The following is a 6,207-nucleotide window of genomic DNA, read 5'->3' on the forward strand; positions in this document are numbered from 1 at the left end:
GCAGCCACTATGGAAATAGTTTAAAAATAGAACTATCATGTGATCCAGCAATCCCACTTGTGAGTATTTATCTGAAGAAAACCAAAACGTTAATTCGAAAAGATATATGCACCCCTATGTTCACTGCAGCACTATTTACAATAGCCAAGATATGGAAGCAAACTAAGTGCCCATCGATAGACAATTGGATAAAAAAGAGGTGGTGCATATATACAATGGAATATTACTCAGCCATGAAAAATGATATCTTATCATTTGCAATGACATGAGTGGACCTGGAGAGTATTACGTTTAGAGAAATAAGTCAGACAGAGAAAGATAAATACCATGTGGTTTCACTTACATGTGGATCCAAAGAACAAAATAAATGAACAAACAAAACAGAAACAGGCTCATAGATACAGAGAACAAATGGGTGATTGCCAGATGAGAGGGGAATTGGAGGGCTGCATGGAAAAGGTGAAGGGATTAAGAAATACAAATTGGCAGTTACAAGATAGACACGGGGATGTAGAGTACGGCATAGGGAATATAGTTAATAATATTGTAATAACTATGTATAGTGCCAGGTGGATACTCGACTAATCGGGGGGATCACTTCGAAAATTACATAAATGTCTAACCGCTATGCCGTACACCTGAAACATATAAAATAATATCGAATGTCAACTCTAATTGAAAAGTAAAAAGAAATAAAATAAAAAGCATGAGCAATGGTGAGACTACATTGGGAAACGATTTGACAATTTCATTATCAAACCGACTATCCTGCCCTACAGCCTGGTGATCCCACTCCTAAGATTTAGCCCCAAGATGGGAAAAGATATGTCCCCACAAAGACCCGCACACAACGCTTTCTCATAATACAGCTGACTCTTCGATAACATGGGATTGAAATATGAGGGTCCATTTACATGAGGATTTTTTCCCAACAAATAGTAGCAGTGCTATTTTCTCTTTCTTAGGATTTTCTTAATAATGGTTGCTTTTCTCTAGCTTACTTTATTGTAAGAATATAGTATATGATACATATAGCATACAAAATATGTGGTAATTGACTACGTTATCGGTAAGGCTTCCGGTCTGTCAACAGCAAGCTGTCAGCAGTTAAGTTTTAGTGGATTTTCAACCACATGGGGGATCAGCACGCCTCACCCCTGCGTGGTTCAAGAGTCAACTGTAGCTTCAAATCAACTCGTGTGTCCATCAACAGATGAACCATGGAATAGTCTGAGTAAGAAAAAGCCCTGGGCTGTTGAAACGTGCAACCACGTAGGTGAATCTAAAATCATCACGCAGAGTGATGAAGGCCAGGCCAAAAGAAAGCACATACTATGTGATTCCATTTATACCAAATTCCAGAAAAAGCACCAGTAATCAGAATCAGAGAGCATGTAAGAGGTAGCCTGGGCTAGGGGGACGAGCTACAAAGAGGCATGGAATGGACTTCTCGGGGTGATGAAAATGTTCTGTCTTAATTGTGGTGGTAGTTACACGGGTGTAGACATTTGTCAAACTCATCAGACTGTACATTTTAAATGGGTGTATTTTATTGTATGTAAATAATAGCTCAATAAGAAACAAAACAAAAAGACTACAGCAACTGTCTACATAATAATAAGGAAATATCTATGAGCATATTGAGTGAAAAAAGTAAGCTGTAGAACAGTGGGCCTCATTGATATGAAGAAAAAAATATATAGTAAATATTTGTCAGGCTTCTCTGAAGGAAGCCTTTTCTATCTCTTATTCTTTCAAAAGATAACTTATTAAGCATCCACAGTGGCTGAGCCCTGTGCTTTGGGGGTACAATAGGGAAAGTACAGACAGACTCTTGTCCCCCTGAGTCTTCTGGACTTGAGGGGGGAGGGATGGGTTTTGACAAGTCGGTGAGCAACTAGTTAATTGATAAACAGGGCTAAGTGCTTCGAAGGTGAAGAATAGGCTGTGATGACAGAGAAGAGGAACCTATTTTAACTGGGATGGTCAGGGAGGGCTTCTGGAGGAGGTGACATGTGAGCAGAGCCTTGAAGAAGGCTAAGGAGCTATCTGTGTGAAGGGCCAGGGGAAGAGCATGTCCAGGCAGGGGGAACAGCAAGTGCAAAAGCCCTGAGGTGTGTTTGGGGCGCAGCAGGGGGGCCGGTGTGGCTGGAGAGGAGGGAGGGAAGGGGGGATGAGGTCAGAGAGAGATGAGGGCAGCTGCGTAGGATTTTTCTAAGTGTGACAATTTTCAAGTGAAACTATGGAGAAGGTTTCAGCTGGGAAATGAGTAGACATAACTGATCTCTGACCGAGTGAAGGCAGACGAGGGTGGACAGGCCCAGGGAGGGTGGAGGAGTGGCTGGCAGAGGACAGGTTCAGGATCTCTCCTGGAGACAGAGAGGCTTGATCGACCTTGAGGGTGTGAGCAATGGGCAGAAGGTGGCACTTTTTGCTGAGAGAAGCTGGAGGCCAGAAGAGATGGGGGAGGGGCAGCATTCCATCTGCGATGCCAGGAGGTGACTGGATGAGAAGAGGGGTCAGGGCTGAGACACAGACCTGGGAGGCATCTCCACGTGGACAGCTGCGGAGCCGAATGAGATAATAAAAGCAAGATTGTGGGCAGACCGCAGAGGTCTCGCAGGTGTGGTTCCAGACCACCGCAGTAAAGCGAGCATCACAAAAAAGCGAGCAGTGATCTTTTTGCTGGTGGAGGGTCTTGCCTTCAATCTATAAAAAATGCAACATCTATGAAGTGCAATAAAGCGAAGCACAATTTTTGAAAAATGAAGGTCAGGACGTGGTTCCATGGTGTAGCGGTTGGCACGTCTGCTTTACACACAGAAGGTCCTGGGTTCGCGCCCCAGTGGAGCCACGGTCCATGGTCTACGGCCATGCCACCCTGAACAAGGCAGATGTCTGATCTCGGAAGCTAAGCAGGGTCAGGCCTGGTTAGTACTTGGATGGGAGACCACCTAGGAAGATCAGGTGCTGTAGGCATAAATAAAAAAAAAAAATGAAAAAATAAGGGCAATAAAATGAAGTATGCCCGTAATAGCGGTTATGGATTGCTTGCTGCGTGTCAGGCACTGTCCTTTGTGCTTCGTGTATATGAACGAAGTGAGACTCTAAGGGAGGTGTTATCGTTAAACCCACTTTACAGATATGGAAGCTGAGCCACAGAGGGCTGAAGTGCCACAGAGGGCTGAAGTGACTGGCTCAAGTTCACACAGCCAGAAAGTGGCAGATCTGGGATTTGAACCCCGGAAGTCTAGCCCCAGAGTCTGCACCCCTAGGGAGGGTGGCCCAGGTAGGGGCCGAGCTCCTCATGCTAGTATCTGACTTCAGGTTGATCCTTCCCACTAGCCATCCGGCCACGACTCTCCTCTCCTTGAATCCTTCCCAGCTCGCCAGAGGCCTCAGATCAGATTCTAGTTTGCAGCCCAATTTCTAAGTCATTGAGTTGGTCCCAGTCCACCTGGGCACTGCTCCACCCTCTCTTTACATCACATTGACTCCAAATCCCATTCACAAGAAGATGCAGAGCTCTTGGGAAGAGGACAGGTGACGCCAGTGCCAGGTGCTGTGCCAGGTGCCATGACAGGGAGGTTGGTGGGCTCTGTCGCCGGTCGCACGTGGGAAGTCAGGCTGGGGGCCATTGCTCTCCCTTCCCCATCAGACAGTGTATTAGTTTCCTGTGCCTGATGCAACAAATTAGCACTAAGTTGGTGGCTTAAAACGACAGAAATTTATTCTCGGTTCTGGAAGTCGAAAGTCTGAAATCAAGTGCTGGCAGGGACGCACTGTCTCCGGAGTCTCCAGGGGAGGATCTTTCTTCGCCTCTCCCAGCTTCCGGTGGCTGCTGGCACTTGTTGGCTTGTGGCCGCATCACTCTAATCTCTGCCTCTGTGGTCCCTCTTCCTCCTCTTCACTCTCAGATTTCCTTCCGCTTCACCTTATAAAAGCAGTTGTCATTGAATTTAGGGCCCACTGGGTAATCCAGGATGACCTCTTCATCTCAAGGTCCCCAACCTAATTATAACTACCGAGGCCCGTTTTCCATATGAGGTTCCCGGGGTCAAGATGTGGACATATCTTTTCAGGGACCACCGTCCAACCCACGGAACAGGGGCTGGAGCAAAGCCTGGGGAGGCAGGAGAGCTCAGTGGTTCTCAAATTTGACCACATGTCAGAACCCCCTGGAAGCCTTGTTAACCACGGACTGCTGAGCTCCACGCCTCCGCTCCCACTCCGTTTCTGATGTGGTGGTTCTGGGGTGGGACCTGGGAGGTGATATTGACGCCGCCCATCTGGGATCCCTCACTAAGAACCACTGTCCTGGTGGTTAAGAGCATAGGACTCTCTGAGCAAGTCTCCACCCCGATCCTGTGTGTCCTTGGGCAAAAGACTTCCTTTCCCAAGCCTTAGTTTCTCATCTACAAAACAGGGCTAACTTTTCCCCGCAGTGCTGCTCGAGGTGGCCCACACTCTCCCCTGCACTCGTGGTGTCCCATAATTTTGCTGGTCCTTGACCTACAAATTCCTTCCACCTCAGGGCCTTTGCACATCCTGCCCCTTCTGCCTGCAAGCCTTCCACTCCATGCTTCCAAGGCTGCTTTCACCTCCATTCAAATGTCACCTATTTGTAAGGCACACACCCTTCTGGCTTTTTTCTACCCAACAATGTATCTCGGTGATTTTTCCCTATTGGAACATCAACAATAATCTGGGGCCGACCTCTGCTGTACCCTATTGCCACACCCTGTTCTTTCTTTCTTGAACTTAGTATGATTTATAAATACCTATGAGTACTTGATATGAATACCTATGTTCACTTGGTCATGAACCATGAACTGTGTCACCCCGAGAGAATGTCAGCCTCACCAGGGCAGGGCCTTGGGCGGGTTTGTTTATTATGTGTCCCCAGCTCAGGGCTGACACAGACTGGTTGCTCTCGGCTGAGCCGGGAGGACGAGAAGGCGGGGCCGGGGCAGGAGGACGAGGCTGTGTCCAGCCAAGGAAGCCGGTCCCACACCCCGGAGTCTAGCTCTCCCCATTCCTGCTGCGAAGCCAGCATCACCCACCAGGAGCATCAGCTGGACCCAAGGCCCAAACCCGCTGATACCGTAGAGAAAAGAGGACGGCCAGTGGGGCTTGGAGGAGCAGACGGTGGGCTCTCTACGTCGGGAGGGGGCTGAGGGCAGGAGAAAGGTGGGCTCGGTTGGGCGTGGCCTCCCCCTGTATAAAGCACAGGGGTAGGGAGTGGGGGTGCTGTGAGCCAGCTTCACCCTGCAGGGGGCGACAGAGAGGCAGGAACGAGCTGGGGTAGGAGAGAGAGGGAGAGGAGGAGGAGGGAGGGAGACAAAGAGACATGGGACGGAGAGACAAAGAGAAAGAGAAAGAAAAGTTGAGAGACCTAGAGAGGCGGAAGCACAGAGACAGAGAGAGAGACTTACAGAGATTGGGGTGGGGTCGACTGGAGCCCGACGGTGGTCCCTGAAAAGATATGTCCACATCTTAACCCCCGGAACCTCATAGGGAAAACGGGCCTCGGTAGTTATAATTAGGATCTAGAGGGTCAGGGATACCCAGGAAGCATTACCTGGGCAGAGGGCAGGTGGGTCATGTGGCACCTGGGTGGGGGGGGAGGCGGGGGTGGGGAGGCGAGGCGTAGGCGTCCGGAGAAAGGTGCCCACGTGCAGAATGTAAAGCACGCGCCGATCACAACCGCGGGCCACCCCCCGCCCCCCGCGTCCCGAACGCCATCGCCAGGGACGTTCGGCAAGTCACGATTTTAATAAATCATGTTTCACATCCTCCAGGGAATAGTACCCAGCTTTTTATGTACCAGCCGGGACCAACCACCAAGATACGATGTTAGAAAAGAGCAGGGGGAAGGAGGAGGCGTCCATTATGCTAACGTTACTGCAAAGTAGGACGAACTGTGTACGCACGTGGGTGTTTCCTGGTACATGCAAGCAGTTCGGGAAGGAAACACAGGAAAATGTTCCGGTCGCTGCCCCTGGGGAGGGGGCGGAGAGGCCCGGAATGGGGAGCGAGGGAGGTGGACTTTGCCATCTCCCCTGTTGGAATCTTGTACAATTTGTGTCATGTGCTTGGGTTGCCTGTTCAAATACTAAATAGGATTACGAGAGAGAGAGAGAGAGAGAGAGACAGAGAGAGAGACAGAGAGAGAGACAGAGAGAGAGACAGAGAGAGAGACAGAGA

At 49.3% G+C, this 6,207-nt stretch overlaps 1 pseudogene; it reads left to right on the plus strand.

The window, feature by feature from the left end:
- Positions 1 to 2,863: 2,863 nt before the first annotated feature.
- Positions 2,864 to 2,979, plus strand: LOC111746892 (annotated as a pseudogene).
- The last annotated feature ends 3,228 nt before the right edge of the window (positions 2,980 to 6,207 follow it).

Source organism: Pteropus vampyrus, unplaced genomic scaffold (assembly GCF_000151845.1).
Source record: "Pteropus vampyrus isolate Shadow unplaced genomic scaffold, Pvam_2.0 Scaffold203, whole genome shotgun sequence".
Classification (NCBI taxonomy): domain Eukaryota; kingdom Metazoa; phylum Chordata; class Mammalia; order Chiroptera; family Pteropodidae; genus Pteropus; species Pteropus vampyrus.